Source organism: Elgaria multicarinata, chromosome 4 (assembly GCF_023053635.1).
Source record: "Elgaria multicarinata webbii isolate HBS135686 ecotype San Diego chromosome 4, rElgMul1.1.pri, whole genome shotgun sequence".
Taxonomy (NCBI): Eukaryota; Metazoa; Chordata; class Lepidosauria; order Squamata; family Anguidae; genus Elgaria; species Elgaria multicarinata.
Window position 1 is genome coordinate 23,072,375 of NC_086174.1, and position 17,923 is coordinate 23,090,297.

The 17,923-nt window shown below is 40.3% G+C and overlaps 1 protein-coding gene across 1 annotated transcript in view; it reads left to right on the forward strand.

The window, feature by feature from the left end:
- TTBK1 (tau tubulin kinase 1) overlaps positions 1–17,923 on the forward strand; it is a 117,325-nt gene continuing 99,402 nt past the window's right edge. Inside the window, exon 1 of the mRNA XM_063123977.1 lies at positions 1–37. The gene's annotated coding sequence lies outside the window, so the exon portion shown is untranslated. The remainder of the gene's footprint in view (positions 38–17,923) is intronic.

The following is a 17,923-nucleotide window of genomic DNA, read 5'->3' on the forward strand; positions in this document are numbered from 1 at the left end:
ATGCGCCGCCCTCACCAACGGCTGCGGCAGGGACCAGGTGAGCGCGCGAGGGAGGGGCTGGCTGGCTGGCCGGCCGGCCCGCGGGTGGGGGAAATATCGAGGCGGGAGGGCGCCGCCACCGCCGCCCCTCAACCAAATACTTGGGGGGAGCGGGAGGGGGCCCTGCGGGAAGGGCCCTGCCTGGGCCCCCTCAGCTCGAGCGTTGGCCTGCCGGTGCATTGTGGGAATTGTAGTTCTTTCTCCCCTCCTTGAGGGTTTGAAGGTGGTGGGAGAAAGAGGCCCGGCGCAGCAGGGATTTCAGCTCCCAGGATGCCCTGGGGCGCGATTGACGGGACGTTTGACCAGTCGCGAGTGGAAGCAGCCTCTGGGTGTTGAAAAGCGAGTGGTCCGAGCTGGAGGCGAGTTCAAGCCAGCTGCAGTGCAGGCAGAGGGATGAGGAGGAGGGAGACGGGGGCGGGGCTTCACAAGGGCGGGCCTCGCGTTTTACCTGAGGGACCCAGGGTGGGGGAGGAGCTCTGGTGACCCGACTTCTAATAGCCTCAGGGGGCTCCTTCGTTGGGGTGGTGGGTGCCCTCCTTTTAGGGGTGGCCCTGGGTGTGGAGGGAGAACGCCAAATAGGTTTCGTATGGGTTACCAGGTAGCCTGAGCTGGGTTCTGCTTGGAGCAGAGTACAGTACTACTCCACTGAAGGAGGTGAGGTAAAGAGGTGTTCATTCCGGGCCGTGGGCAGTTTTCTTTCGACTTTGTGCAAGAGGTTTGTCTTTTTTAAAAAAAAACCAGAAAAAAGGAGATACAACTCTATCCCTTTTAGAGCAGCCCTGGGGCACTTTTGAGGCGTGCCCATAACCAGCGGGGCTCTGCTTCTGTTTTCCCCTCTTGAATGCTCAAAGGGGAGCAGTGGTGATGGAGGAGCTGTGCTGTATGCACACATCCAAATTGATCTGCCTTGCGTGAGACTTCCACTTTCCCCTCAGATTTTACTGCTGCAAGGTTGAAGCATGCATGCCCAGTTTTTTGGCATTTAAAATAAACTGTTCTTTGAGATTGTTCATGTGAACAACCACACACACACACACACACACACGGTATGTACTGAGTTTGCACTATTTCTTTCTAATAGCTCTAAATCAGTGTTGAAAGCCTGAGGAAAGGTTGGGGACTGATATTTGGAAATGGGGATGGGAGTATTCATTGGCAATGGACAGAGAGATAAGGTGAGGCTAGAGTGGTTTCAACTTTGTTAAAGAAGTTGGCCTTGAGGAGGAGCAGTGAGGACATCCCGATGAGTTGAGAATTTCAAGCATAAGCAGCAGGAGCGTGTGAGAAGATGCACAGACTTGGATGGGAAAAGGTGATAAAACTGGGCAATGAGCTTGAGCAGAATGATGAAGTTCCACTGAAGCAGCTGAGGTAAAGAAGTGTATATTCTGGGCCATGGGCAGTTTTCCTTTGACTTGTGCATGAGGTGTGTCCTTCTGGTAAAAAAAGGAGAAGATGGTATAACCCTTACGCCTTTTAGAGCAGCTCTGGGGGACTTTTGAGGAGTGACAACGATCCGGGTGCCTCTGCTTCTAGTTTTTGTCCATTAACTTTAGTGCCCCAAAGGGAGCAATGGTGCTGTGCTCTATGCACATCTCCAGACTGATCTCCCTTGTGTGAAATCTCCACTTTCCCCTCAGATGCTACCGTCCAAGGCTGAAGCGTGTATGTCCTGGTTTGTTGGCATTTAAAATAAACAAACCATTCTTTGGGTTTGTTCATGTGAACAACTGGGCAATGAGCCTAAGCAGAATGGAGAAGTTCCGTTTGGACCGAGACTCCTTACTCTGGTGAAAGCATAAATGTTGTGTGACAGTCATGCAGATTCTGGTGACCAAGCTGTTGGCTGTGATGGGAGGGCAGTGCTTTGAAGAATAAATGGGAGGAGGTGTGTACACTGTAACAGTGGATAATGAAAAATGACCCTGGGGAAATCATTTTTCCAAGTTATGATCTATTAGTTTCTACTCACATCCAGGGTCAAATTTGCAATAATTATGAAGATTGCAAACACTACTCCTGCTTTTTCTTGGGAGGAAAAGATCTTTAAGAATGGAGAGTTTACATCAGTGCATCCTTTTAGAATTATCTCCTGCTCTTCTAAATCTGAAGGGTTTTTTTAAAAAAAATTAAGCAGTTGCTGTCTCCTCTCTTCCTTTAAATCAAAACCTCAGTTCCTCCCTATGATGCCATATTAATGGCTGTCTTTTAAGGGTTATTATTCTTATAGCTCTATTTTGAGTGCTCCCTAATTTGTCACATCCTCCTTGAAATATGACACCCCACTATAAATATAGTATTCCAAATTAGATTATATTGGTACACAATCTAGTCACTTCCTGAGTTTTGGATTTCATACTTCTGCTTTTCTTCTTGATGTAAGATTGGCTTCAGTGTTGGTCTTTGTTGCTAGATTCAAATAATGTCATATCTGAGTGATCTGGTGTCTGTAAGGGCACCACTGGGTTATGGTGTGAATATTGGGACACTTTTTCTCCTATCACTAGTTTGTGGGCCCAACCAGCATGTCTGAATGGTAGTTCACTTGGAAGTGCTGATTTATTTATTGCGTTTATATACCGCCCCATAGCTGAAGTTCTCTGGGCGGTGTACAAAAGTTAAAAACAGTGAGCATTAAAAACGAATATACAAAAATTTAAAAGCATAAAAACAGCAATGTCATTTAAAACAACTATTCTGGGGTCAGTTAAAAAATCCTCAGCATATGCTGTTAACTGCCAATGCATAATTAACACTTCTTTTTTGGGTCATCTTGTAATAGTCACTAAGAGATGGCTTCAAAAAGATTTGATAAATCAATGCAATAGAGGTATACCACAGAGCCAGGTGACATAGTGAAGTAAATACACCCCTTTTTACCCTGGAACCTTCACATGGCTCTGAATTTGGAATAAAAATGGGATTAGTTTACTGCTGAATCTAGTCCTAATTTAAAATGTGCTGCTACCACTTCACCCTATCTTTATTACATGTCCCAGCTAAGCAGAGATACTGTATATTTGGCATGTTTAGGAGCATAGATAGATTCCTTTCCTTGTGAAGTAATTTCTGAGGTTCTTGTGTTCCTTCTTGGTGCTTGTAGTGGCTTTGCCTCCTGCCTCTTTATATAAAAACTTTATCTGGCAGTTTGTAATGGTTGGTTTTCTTTAGTCCATACTTTCTGATTATATTAAAGATTAAATTAAGCAGGCTGGCAGGGTAGAGCAATGTAAGTTTTTGGAGGTGCTCTCTCATAGGACTATTGTTATCTACCAGGAAAAAGATAGCTTATTTAAAGAGCATTTGGTTTAAGGATGAGTGGTGAAGTCTTGTAGAGTTGCAAGTAAGTTTTGGAGCTAAACAATAAAAGAAAAGGAATGCTTGAAAATGTGATTTCTAGAAGAAATACACACACTGGCTGTTTACAGAAGATTCATGTAAGAGCTGGCAGGCATGTGAGTCATACCAGTGATCCATTTGGCTTGGTACTGGTAGCAACTCTCTAGGGTTGCAGACCAAGCATCTTGTCCAGCACTGCTACCTGAGATCATAGTTTAACTGAAGATTTCAGAGATTGAATCTAAGGTCTTCTACATGCAAATCCTGTGATAAGCCATTGAGCTGTGGCCTCTTCCTGATTACAAAGGGGGGAACATGAATTTACTTGAAATACATAGGGCTGCTTTGCATGATCATTCCACCTTAAACAAGCCATGGTGGTTTTTTAAAGTTACATATGGAATAATCGCTGCCCAGGTGCAGCTTATTATCTCCACTTACCCGAGTCTCCAGCAAGTCTTTTTCATAGAAAAGTACACCCCCCTTTTCACTCCCTAACTATGTCTAGTTAGACAGCTGGGCAATGCTTTGATCCCTGGGGCTAAAAAGAAAAAAAGTCCTACAACTCCCAGCATTCCACAACCACCTGGGAAATGCTGGGAGTTGTAGGACTTCTTTCTGTCTAAATATGCATGGGCTATAAAGGAGGGAATTGAGGGGATTTGACTTCAGCATGATCGAGGTGTGTGTGAGTAGATTCCTTTCCCCAGTACTTAACTTACAGTGCAGTCCTGTACATGTCTACACAGAAGTAAGCTCACAGCAGTAATCTGTTTTCAGTCGGGCTTGCTTCAGATTAGACATGTATAGGATTGCATTGTTCGTGAGCTCATTGTGTAACAATCAGAGTAAGATGTCCAACTTCCAATTCTATAGAACCTTCTTCCAGGTTTCACAGAGTAATTACCCCAATGATAGATAGGTCTGGTGGGATGTATTGAGTCATAAAAGGATCTTTTTATAGACTTGATTGACAACTGATTTGCAGTTTAATATGTTGTCAGTTTGTGAAGTAGTGGACTGTGTTAGCTAGAAGTTGTGAAGAACTGGATTTTTGCTATTTTATGTGCTAATATATTTTGTGGCCACTTTATTCAGCATGTCAACAGTTCTTAATGTATTTCTGATGCTGGTGGCTGCTCTGAATCATTTGTCCAAAGCTTTTAAATTTCTGTTTTTCTTATTTTAAATATTATTCACTTGGGAATCCAGAATAGAGGTAGTCTGTTAGCAAGGGTGTGTATACTCTCTTACTGTATACTAATTGGGAGATTCCAAAATACATATTAGTATAATTCTCTTGAACTACTAGATAGAGCTAACCAATACTAGAACCCGGGGTCATCCCATGAAGCTGATTGGTGGGAGATTCGGGACAAATAAAAGGAAGTACTTCTTCACACAGTGCGTAGTTAAACTGCGGAATTCACTACTGCAAGATATGATAATGGCCACTAATTTGGATGGCTTTAAAAGGGAGTTGGATAAATTCCTGAAGGCTATCAATGGCTACTAGCCCTGATGGCTATGTGCTACCTCCAGTATCTGAGGCAAAACTATGTGCACCAGTTGCTGGGGAACATGGGTGGGAGGGTGCTGTTGCACCATGTCCTGCTTTCTTGGTCCCTGGCCGACAGCTGGCTGGCCACTGTGTGAACAGAGTGCTAGGCTTGATGAGCCTTGGCCTGATCCAACATGGCACTTCTTATGTTCTTAATTTGGCTTCAGTTATTTTTAAAAAAACATGCAGCATCTAAAATTAACTTCAGCTTAGTTAATATAAAGCCTGCTTAGCTATTCTCTGTGATTCACTGGTGAAAGGGGCCAGTGCCCTTCTGAGTAACAGTGGGATTTTATATTTCCAAAATGGGGATCCAACATTTTTTCCTTTTTTAGCGGCAGCTCCAGGTCCAACCTTCTAAACATCACATGGCTGGCAGAGCCTAATTTTCCCCAGTTCATTTTGAGACATTGGACATGGAGACTTTACCATTAAGTCAGGTTCCTCCCCTTCCTCCTTATTATGGATTTTTTTTCTTGCTGTCATCATTTTGTTTTTTAAATGAGAAATGTTCATCAATCCTCCAAGGGTTAGAGACTGAGATACATAGGGAAGCTTTCTTCATTTTTTGGAATGAAACCTTTTTTCTATCTTTCATTGCATGAATAAAGAAAAGATTCTTATTTCTTGAGGGAGTGTGAAGAAGAAGATTGATCACTCCAAAAAGCACAGGTCTTTGCTATCCCTAAAACGCCACATGCTTGGACATTTTCCATTGTTTTTTACACTTACAAATTTTGCACCCAGGCAATCTAGCTGAAAGAAAGCTGAATTCTGCAGCCTAGGAACAAAGTGGACATGATGTCATTTGAAAATTGGCGAAGTAGTGCTGGAGGAGGGGAAAGGGGTTACATTCTACCTTCTAGTGCCATTGCCCCAATCTGAATTTTTCACAAAGCTGAAAAATTAGGTCCACAGAGGAGAAGATGCAGGTACCACATAGTTTCTTGCAAGTTCCCTCCCATGAAGCTAATAGCATTTTGTTTAAACTGCAGGTCAGGAGAGTCCAAGAAATCACAAGCTTGGTTAATGAGCAATGTCAGGGAAGCTATTAGAGAAAAGGGTTCTTTCAGAAACTGGAAGTCTTGCCCAAATAAGAAGAATTAGGAAGGAGCAACAGCTTGCATAAAGGAAAATCACACGGATAATACGGGATGCAAAAAAATATTTTGAGGAACAAATTAATAACATCAAAGCTAACAACAAAGAATTATTTAAATATGTCAGGAGCAGGAAAGCGGATGCGGGGTGGGTGGGCAGTTGGACCATTGGATGACAAAGGAGTTAAAGGAATACTAAAGGAGGATAAGGAGATTGCAGAGAAGCTGAATCAATTCTATTTATCCGTCTTCACTACAGAATACATAGTGTAGATACCCATGCCTAAACTGATATTTTCAGGAATGGAGTCTGAAGAACTGAGACAAACAGTGGGGACAAGTTGAAGTTCCAGATTTTATTGACAAACCAAAATGTAAAAAATCACTGGGTCCAGATGGTATCCATCCTAGAGTTCTTAACTCAAATGTGAAATTGCTGATTTTCTAATGGAAAATGTAATATGTCCCTAAGATGAACCTCTGTACCAAAGTACTAGAGAGTGGCCAATGTAATGCTAGGGATCAGGAGGAGGCGGTATCTGGGAAATGACAGGTTGGTTAGCTTAACATGTGTTCCAGATAAATTGGTTGAAACCATTCTTAAAGATAAAATTATCAAGAATGTAGAAGGACAAGTCCTGCTGAAGAAGAATCAGCATGGCTTCTGCAATGATATGTCCTGCCTCTCTAAACTTTTATACTTCTTTGAGAGTATCAACAAGCATGTGGATAGGGGCTTGAGAGTGTAGATACAAAAAGGTTTTTGACAAAGTCCCTCATAAATGACCCCTGAGCAAACTTAGCAGTCATAGAATAAGAGGAGAAGTCTTCTTTTGGTTTGGTAACAGGTTAAAGAACAGAAAACAGTAGGAATAAATGGTCAGTTCTTGCAGTGGAGGGATGAAAACAGGTCCTACAAGGAACTAGGAATGTGCGATGCTGAGAATTAAATTCTGTTTAAGCATGATGGGATTCCGCAGCATTTCCATTCCAGTAAGTGGCAGCAGACTATAATGGAATCCCGCCCCGTCCTCGATTCTGGAAATATTTTGCATATTTTGGGGGGAGGGTTCCACCATTTGCACAAATTGTAATTTGTGCAAATTTGGGGGTGGTAAGGTTCTTGAAATTTGCACAAATGATGTCATAATTTATTTATTTTAAAAAATGGTGATCTTGAGCAAGTGCGCATGATCACAAGTCCATCTGTCTGCTATGTAGTCCCACAGTGACATATTTTCCTCTTATCAATATCCTTGTCAAATTCTTCTCTCTCCACACGTTACTCCACACATTACTTTGTTTTAGACAGAAATCAGTCCTACAACTCCCCTCCCCATCCCATCAAAAATGCTGGGAATTGTATGACTGATTTCTGTCTAAACATGCATAGGATTGTACCCTAAATGAAAGAGGATCCAAGAGGGTGCAGATGACACCAGTTAGGAACTCCAGAGCTTGAACCAGGAACCTCAGAGTCTCCAGCAGGGACCTACTTTAGTAAGCTACCTCTAAACTCTGGTACTACTAGAACTGCATGAACTACTGTTAACAACTGGATAGTGTATTTAAATAAGTCCTTCAAGTGTTGCCTTTCCTAGCTTAGATATCAAATCTGTTTTACTAGGATTGATTTTTAAAGAGCTTTTTTATTATTCCGGTGAAACTACTTGGTCAGAAACCACAAACTTGCTTATGGATAGAATACTAATTACTGCATGTCATGCAGTAATATTTGTTTTCTTGTTGTTTTTAATACAGAGATGAGGTAACATCTACCTCCCATGTTTTTATCTAGTCTATTGAATCTTTCAAGAAAACAGACAATTTTAAATTTTATCAAGTTTGAGTGGAAAGCAAGGTATTTTTAAAAGCTCAGTAAGGTGAAATAAACATGTATGTTTTAATAGTTTTAAAACCCAATTACTCTTTCAAAATTATGATTTATTCTTATAATGAAAGATGGGGATGTCTGAAGCCATGGAATCAAGATATAATAGAGGCAGAGCCAGGACAAGTATCAGGAACAGATACAAGAGAGACTACCAGTCTAACAGATGAGGGACAGAGCTGAAACTAGTATGGAACAGCAAGGAAGGGATAGAGATCAGAGAAAGAAAGCTATGAACAAGAAGTAGGAAGTGGAGATAGAGACTAAAAGTAAGGTGGTAACTGAAGCAAGAAAAAGAAAATGAGGCAGAAGGGACTTAATCAGCAGCAAAACGGACTCTGGTCTATATTCAGCTGTAAGTGAAGTATGCCTAAGAAACTTGAGAAGGAATTTGGAACAAAAATATAAGATTTGTCCAGTGGACAATATGTAGCTGTTTACTGGTTCTGGAGGTCCATTAAAGCTGTCTCTAAGGGCTCAATGAAAAAGAAGAGATAGTCTCTAGTGTTGGAAAATAGAAAAAGGTTTTTATTTTTTGTTACATATATCTTCAATCTTTAAAAATTGTATTGTTGTAAAAGGACTAATTGTATAAAAAGCTTGACATTTTGGATCTCCCGATCCTTCTTCAGGAGCTACAAATAAATGAAAAACTTATTTATCAACACATACAATACTTTCATTGAATTTTATCATAAATTGTATATACATTAACAACATTAAAATATGCAAAAAGCAAATGAAAAAGGAGGAGAGGGAAGGGAGGATAGGAGGACAAGAGAAAAAGAGAGAAAAAAGAAAACAAAGGAACAACATTGCTTTTACTTCCGTTTGTGGCAACCTCCCTCTTCCCTTGAATTACACTTGCCAACCCAAACTTTTTTCAATTATTTAGTTGTAGCCTACAATGTTGGCCTTGCAGTCAAGCTTATTAGAATCACTGGCAAGCGCTTATCACTTATCAGCTCTATTTTGTTTTGTTTTAATGGTAGGAAAACCCCTTTTTCACCTCTAGAATTTACTTACTTATATTCCTTTTCTGCTATGCTTTTAAATCTCTTTCTCTTTTTTTCTTTGTTATATACATTACTCATAATAATAATAATAGTGTGTGACTCCTTTGTTACTGTAGCTTCATAGGCTACAGGTCTGTTTCTGGACAGAATTGAAATACCACTTCACTGAAGTCAGCCTTTGGGTTGTAAGTAGGTCTGGTGAGTTGGGTGCTGTTTTTAATTAAAAAAAAATCCTGTAATTATGTTTTATTGTATTTTAATGTATTGTTTATTGTTTTAATCAATTTGAATTATACATGTAAGCTGCCTAGAGTGCCATTTTTGGTAGAAAGGTGGGTACAAATCATAGATTGTAAGCCTGTGGGCAGGGAGTATCTTAAGAATTATTTTTGTAAGCTATCTTGTGAGCCTTTTTTGGCTAAAAAACAGGATAGAAATGCTATAATAACATAAATATTGTTTTGGTGTCCAAAACAAAAAGGTGGATTCCTGCATTGAACAGGGGGTAGGACTTGATGGCTTTATAGGCCCCTTCCAACTCTACTATTCTATATGATTCTAGGAGTTTTAGAATAATTAGGGAAGGAAAACGTTAGAGGGAGATAGAATATGTTTTAACTTGCACTTGTTGAATCAAGAGTCATTTTATGCAAAATACAGCAACCTTATTTCCTTTGAGGTGTTTGGGGTCTCTCTGTATTTAACCCTTTTTCTCACTAAAAAAACATTTTACTGCTAATTCTAAGGCCACTTTGATTGTTTTTACAGAAAAACAGGATATAAATATTAAACCTAATTATTATACTCAGCTGTATGTAATTGCCACAAATAAATATAATTAATGAGACAATTCTATGCAAAACTCTATTTCATACCTATAATTTATCTGAATCATTTCTTTAATTTAGCCATGAAGGGACAAATTGACATACACCTTAAATGGGTGTATAGTTGTGTCATTTAATGCCTTGTCTGATCCCTAAAGAAATTTTAAAGATTTTATTCTGTCTGTCTGTTGTGAGTCTTAAAAATGTATCTATCGAAATGCTAAATGAAATGAGGTTATTTACCTATGATGTATAATTATTTTCTTATTTTGAAAAAAAAAAGTGCTGTGCTAAATGAATTGCACCTGATTAGTACACTTATGTAAAAAGCGTTCAGGAAAAAAAATCTAGTCACACTGCATTGCAATAGATTTGTGGGTGAAGTTCTGTAACTTTTTCAAAGTTATATAAGAAACCAAAATCACAGGCTATAATCTTGCACACGGTGATGTGTGCATAAAGACCATTGTTTATCACCGGAGCTCCTCATCAACATATAATTGTGTGCAGGATTGCAATAGCCACTGTAAAACTTGCATCTCAAATACTGGTGAGACAGTAAAATATAGGTCAGTTATAAAGCAACTAGGAACTCTTGGAAGCAATGTGCGTTGAAGGATGAGGAGTGCTGAATTAGAGCCAGTGTTCCCAAAGCAGGGGACATCCCTTTTGTAAGGAGAAGCAGGTCCATCTTTGTCAGAAGCACTGTAGCATCCTGTATGGTGCTTCCCGTCTTTGCTTTTGTTTGTCTTGACTGACCCAGTAGGTGGACTCCCCGCTCCACCTGTCTCTCTGTGTTCCTCCTAATCTAAGGATGCACAATTCAAATCCCCCACCAATGGCCGTTCTAATATTTTTATTAACTCAAGAATAATAACTTCAAAGAAAGCGTTTTTGTCTGATTTTTTAACTGTTACCGTAACTCTTTTATTCTCTCCATACACCTTTGCATGTTCTTTTCTTCCTTGCTCTCTTTTTCTCTGCACCACTGCAAGTCACTCTGAATCCCTCTCTCTGAACTCTCCCTGTTCTCCTTTCTGTACTCCATAGCATTCTCCTTCTCTCTTTTGCACACATGTGTTACCCCATTGTTTTCTGTTTCCCCCCTACCATTGATTTCTCTTCACACCCACACCCACCCACCCACCCACCCCCTGATTTCTCTTCACACACCCCCTTCCAGTCTTTTTTAATTTGGTTTCTGTTCTTCCATCTTTTCTTGCTGATAACTTATCTCTACTCCTTGTTGAGCTCAGTCAGCGGCAAGGGTATGGGGTGGGCATGGCAGTATGACAGCCTAGGAAAATTGGGCCCCATTCCATTACTTCCAAATCTTGTGAGAGTACGTGTAGCATTGAGGCAATTGGAGACATTTTACCATCCCCACTCAACTGTTCACAGGCCAAAGAAGAGGAGAACAAAGGCTGGAGAGAAGCAGTGATTTTAGCAAAAAATTGTTAAATGAATTGGCCCCTTCCCCAGCATTGTTTCTCTGCATCATTTTGCTGATTCCTTAGCATGATTTATTTATTTATTTATTTATTACATTTTTATACCGCCCAATTGCCGAAGCTCTCTATTTATTGGGAATAAAGCATCTTTGGTGTTTTGCAAGAAATTCTTATTTAGAAAAGGAAGAAAAGAAACCCAAATGTGTATAAATAAATAAATCTTGCCTTGCTCCCAAACTATATCTGAAACAAAAATAGCCAATTTTGAGTTGAGAAATGGTCCTCCTCAATTCACTGCAGCTCTAATGAGAACAGGTTACAAACAATAGATGTTTGGAATTCCCCCAGAGGGACTCTAATAATAGGGAGAAGGTTGCAATTGCCCTTTAATTTCTGTTGAGTTTGCAAGGGTCCCGTCCTTAAAATTGGCCTAAAAATAATTTTACTTAAAAATAAATAAACTTTAGTTCCCTGGCCCCTTTTTGTAGAAAGTTTAAAATATACTACAGATTCATTGCTTTTCTCTCTGGTTTTGCTGTTCTTTATACACTCACCTCTTACATGGTGGTCAGATGACGTTACCAAACTATAGTGTATCAGTATGATTACATCAGAGTAAAAGCATGGAACAGCAGCACAATCTGCAGATCATTCTTCCTTTTTTTTATTTTAGTCTCCTATTTCTGCCTAATCAATTACTTCCTCTTTCTTTGCTGCTGAGGCAAGTGCCAACACTTTAGGTGCTTTCCATCTTCTCCCCTTATTTTGGAAAGGAGTGGCCAGGGACCCTATGGGTTTTGGAGTGTGCCCTCTTTGGAGTTGGTGGGGCAGAAATAAGTCCCTTATTCATACCAAGAACTCACTCTCTCTGGCTTCCTGACAGCCACCTATATTGTCTATGGACACTGGCAGTCCGTAGAGATACAGCCAGAGTATCTCTATGAACCATCAGTGTCAATCTCTTTGAAATGTTGTGGTTGCTCAAATGTAGAGTGCTCAAAACCCACAGGCCTCCACCTCTGACCACTAGTATGTCCTGCTTCTACCCACTCCCTAGCAAGTATTTTAAAAATTGCACATTGATAACCCTAAGACCAGGTTGAAAATAGTCTCTCATAATGGGCATATTGACTTGTATTTTACCATGGTCACTAAATTATTTATTTATTTATTTATTTATTACATTTCTATACTGCCCAATAGCCGAAGCTCTCTGGGTGGTTTACAAAATTAAGACAATTCAAAACAAAACAACAGTATAAAACCATAATATAAAATACAATATAAGAGCACAACTAAGATAAAAACAGCAGCAATGCAAAAATACAAATTTAAAATACAAATGTAAAACAGTAAGGTTAAAATTAATTTATAGACTGTTAAAATACTGGGAGAATAAAAAGGTCTTCACCTGGCGTATAAAGGAATATAATGTCGGTGTCAAGTGAACCTCCTTAGGGAGCTCATTCCACAGCCGGGGTGCCACAGCAGAGAAGGCCCTCCTCCTCCTGGTAGCCACCTGCCTCACTTCCTTTGGCAGGGGCTGGCGGAGAAGGACCCCTGAGGATGACCTTAGGGTCCAGGCAGGCACATATGGGAGGAGGAGTTCCTTCAAATAACCTGGCCCCAAGCCGTTTAGGGCTTTGAATGTTAGTACCAGCACTTTGAATCGGGCCTGGACCTGGACTGGCAGCCAATGAAACTGGAAGAGGACTGGCGTGATTTTAAAAATTGCACATTGATAACCCTAAGACCAGGTTGAAAATAGTCTCTCAAAATGGGCATATTGACTTGTATTTTACCATGGTCACTAAATAAATCATTCATCACTCTTGTTCTTGATGGATGGAGTACTCAGATGGGTGCTTTGTTATGGCCATATTCTGGGTGTCGTTCTGGATTATTTTCTTCAGCTGGCATTTCTGTGGTGTGATTGCTTGGATCTCCTAGTACAGCGCCCTAATTGTAAGGAGTTGTGGTCATTTGCCATACAGAGCAACTAGATGGAGAGCATGATCAGCAACTGAATAGATCATTGTATTTCGTTTTTAGATTTACTTTGTGGTATCTTTGGCTGCTTAAAGGGATCCTAATGGGCAGCCAAGTTTTCATAAGACAAGTGATGGGTAATCCAACCACTTCGTATATCAGAGGGTCAAAATCATTACTCCATCAAGGAGATTACTGAAACTGCAGTGTAATACGGGTATCTTTTTATAAAACCATAAATGTTTGGGTCTGTCTACCTTCTTTATTTAAATCAGTGCAGTACGCAAGGACTTTAATTAGGTGATATTTACTGTTGCTCATTGGGATTTTGTTTCTCTTGATTATATGGGCAACTCCGCTTCCAGATTATTATGAGATCTCCCAAAATATGAGCAGTCCTTTAAAAATATGAACAGGTGACAAACCTATGTCCTAAATATGGGAAAGATAGCTAAAGAATTCTTGGGAGAGCTGTAGCTGAAGTGATTCTAGGCTGCGTCCTATGAATGCCTTGTAAATGGGTGCTTCCAGGTGTATCGCTTCTAGCTCTACTGATCTAAAGACATTGGCTGGGTCTGCAGCCAATTGCATGCCAGGAGTTTTTTGCAGCTTATCATGTTGCCTGAACCCATGCAGCAGGGGCTGTTCAAGGGTTGAATAACCCTCGCTTAAGCCTAGAACAAGCCATGGATTATGCGAGGGTTGTTTAATCCTTGCACAAACCCCGCTGCCCACGTGTGGACAATACGACAAACCGCAGCTTGAATATTTGTAATGCCTTCCCACATGAAGTGTTACTAAAAAAAAAGCCACGGTGAGCTGTTTGGCCATGTGAAACAGCCTACTTTGTGGCTATTGCATCTCTCCCTCCTTAATAGATTTTCTGACGTAATAAAAAAGGCTGCAGATATATAGTGAGAAAACATCGAAACTGACTTCTGACCACCATATAAAATCATGTAAATGAGTTAGAGAGATAGCACAATAAAAAGCCTTGGATTGTATATAATGTTAGCCCTACTTAGAGTAGGTCCGTTGAAGTGAATTTAATTTAGACTAAAATTGGATACAGTTCTTCATCTGAAAGTGCCAAATGAGTGCAGTTGGGGGGGAGCAAGCAATGTCCCCAGAACCTCTTTGCTTTGTTTATTATGAGTCTCAAAGCAGTCTATGTAGCTATAGACTACATGGGCAACATATTTAGACTGGGAAGATGGCAAAGAGCAATATTTCCCAATGCATCTTCGTACCCATATAACATCTACTGATGTTAATTTCCAATTTTCTTGGGGCTAAGAGTATTCCCCAGATCTGTTACCCTTGCATTTCGTTTTCCAAGATCCTGAATCCTGTGAAGTGTCAGTAAAAAATTTCTAAGGGGGATCCTTTCTTGGGGTCCAATCTGATGAGAAGCACACATCCCGGAGGAGACCAGGCCAAGTAGCAGAGGTAGAGACTGCATGTTACCTACCCAGGATCTTACCTCAAGAGTAATAACTACTTAAACATAAGATTGAAATAAGGGTTCAGTCTTAGCTTATTGCTGTCCCCCTGCTTTTGTAGCATAAAAGCAATCAATTAAACATTTCTGCTGTCACAGAATTTAAAGCTCATGTTTAAAACACTTTATCAATATGAAACATTTTGCTACATGTTTTACTATTGTACCATGCTCATTACATTCACCTTTGAGATTCTTTAAAATACTGCACAAGTTGCTAATTTCTTTTGTTCAGAAAAAATAGTAATAGTGAGGATAGAGAGAGTGAGGGAGCTGGGTCAATGCCAAATTGGGAATGTCTGGACTGTAATGCATACCTGTAATGCATACTGAAAGCCCATGTGGTGTACTAGTAGGGTGCTGGTCTTGGACTGGGGAGACCTGGCCATGTGATACACACTCGGCTTGCCACATACAGGGGTTTGAGGGGGAGAAAGATGCTAACATCATGTACAGATAAAGGGCAGCATAGAATCATAGAATAGCAGAGTTGGAAGGGGCCTACAAGGCCATCGAGTCCAACCCCCTGCTCAATGCAGGAATCCACCCTAAAGCATACTAATGTAGTAATTAACCTTATTGTCACTGGCTGTTTTGGTTGGGTTCTGACCCACTCATGCTGATTCCCTCCTCTGCAGAAACAGTAGTCAGGTCTCTTCCACCCCCCCCCCCCCGGGGACAGCTCACAAACATTTGGCTTCTGCTTCCAGTCTCGTTCTTCTATTGTCTTTTCCCTTTGTACTCTGTCCAAATAGAAAGAACCTCTATGTAGTTTAGAGACATATGCAAAAGTGAGAGCCTTGGTTTAAATTCTCCTTGCAGCTTTCTGCTCTGTGTCCCCTTCTCATTTTGAAACGGAGTGAATACTCTCAAAATCTATTCATCATGTTAGGGGTTCTCATTCTGCTTTACAGATAGTTGGATCGGGTTATGTTTTATCTTAAGCTCTTTAAATATTTCTCCTTAACTCATATAAGTTTAAATACATAAGCTTATATTTTGGGTGGGCAAATACTGGCATGATAATGAATCGCTGGGGGTGGTTGTGGTTTCCCACTACTTGAATAAACATTGCTTGTTCTAATTCATAGGCTTCCTGAGGTGAGGATGTATCCTGAAATAAACTGGGATATTGCAGTTCTTCAACATTGAGCATAAAACACTTGAGTGTTTCCCAGGACTTTTAGTAAGATGGTGAGAGTCAGACTTCCATAGCTTTGTTCTGCTGAATGGAGATGATGGAGCATTCTGAAGAGATTTTGGATGTTACTTTTTACATTTTGGCTGCAGCAAACTTGAACACGGAGAGAGAATTACCATAGGAAAGGGCTCTTGGACACCACGGATCTCATATTTAAAGCTTTTTATTCTATCATAACTAAGATCGTGCAAAATTGCTAAAGCTATAATGGAGAAAGCAGAATGTTCCACATAAAAGAGCCTTCTTAATTGCTCCAAGTGTATAATTAGGTGGTCTATACAGTGTTTCTCAACTGGATCTGCATTATACTGTGACTTGAGAAAGTGCCCTGCTAATTATTTAATGCAGGGTTGTAACCTGTATTTGTTTAGCTGTCTTCCATGTGGGGAGACATCAGCTGACTGCTGTACTGAAAATAATTCCCTCCTAGAGGCTTTTTTATCCGAGCTTCTTCGCTGCTGCCTGTTCTAGCCAACTGCCTGTTTTTAAGGTAATTATTTCATGCTTTTCAAACTTGGTTCACAAAGAGGCAACTTCTGTTGATAGATAGCAATGGTGTTAGCTTTCTTGCAAGGCTAACTAAAAAGCGAAGTAACTACTACTATGTGCAGTTGTCTTAGTCTGGCTGGATGTAATTTATAAATTGATGCCAGGTAGAGAAATACTTTGACGATCACTTCAGTTTAGATACTCAAACCAGCCAAAGAAGCTGCACTCAAGTGAGAAAGTTAAAATTATGCTGAAGCTTTCCTCCACTACATCTTAGGACAAGGGTATAAAACCCAAATGAGGTGGAGGGCTAAATTCTCCACCTAGCAGATGCCAGGCGGCCACACCCATAATGTTTCACCCAAACAGTTAATTCTTCCTCAATTTGATGAACATCAATTCCCCAAAATCCAGCTTCCACTGCCAACCACCCACTTGAAAGTATTTAATTTATTGAAATATATACCTGGCAAGGGCATTTAGAAATGGCAGGGGAGAGAGAGGCTTTTAAAAAAGACCCATTGTCCAAGTGCTCTTCCCAATGTTTGCCTGCTTGTCTTCCTGAATGCAAGAAGGACTGTTCAGTTTGCAAGCTTAGCACTTGAAATGGCAGATGGGTGCTGGGGTGCTTGAAATGGTAAGATGGGTGAGTAAGCACTGAAGCATACCGTTTGACATGGCTGGCTGGGATTTTTAGAAGAATGCACAAAAAGTAGTATAGGGAAGGTTAGGAACAAGGTGACAAAAACTGCAAAGAAAAGGATGCAAGGAATGAATCTAGGAGCTCTGTTGTAGACACAGAATTATCTTCACACAACACTACACTGACCTCAATTCTCTCTGTTAGGAATTTCAAATATAAAAGAAATTGCGGAAAAACTGGTCATGTGCTATGTAATAGCAGCCATTAAGAAGTCAGCATCGTTAACCTATTAAGGGCATTGGTTTGCAGGTCCTGAAAATAACACTGTTTGGAGTCCTGTAAGGATACTGGAGGCCTTGATTGAGAGTCCAAAGAGCCCAATGAACCCTCAGGACCTGATACTGACACTCTCATGTCCTAGAAGATTCAAGTGTGGTGTTGGTACATGCTGAATGTTCTTTCCCAAGTTTGAACAATCCAAAGAAATTCCCCCTCATTGTTAGGGCCAGTTTGCATAGATACTTTAATGGCTTCTTTTTCAGCCTGTGTTCATGTTCCTGAATAGCTTGAAGGTGCTTATGGCAATCTGCTTCTATAACTTCGTTGCCATGAGCATCGTGTGCACTGCACTTGTGGCAGCTGATTCTCCTAACTGGTTGGCTATGTAGCTATGAAGTCAGTGCGTAAAATAAAATAAAACACACACCAAACCCAACAAATCACATCTTTGTGTTCAGTGTCTTACTAACTGTTTTATACTACTTGCTTTTTTATAATGGGAAGGAAACTTGAATGCAACTTTGTTTACTTCGCATATATTGAAGTTTGAAGCAAATTCTCCCAAACAAACCATAAAGATCTTTTTCAATTACTTAT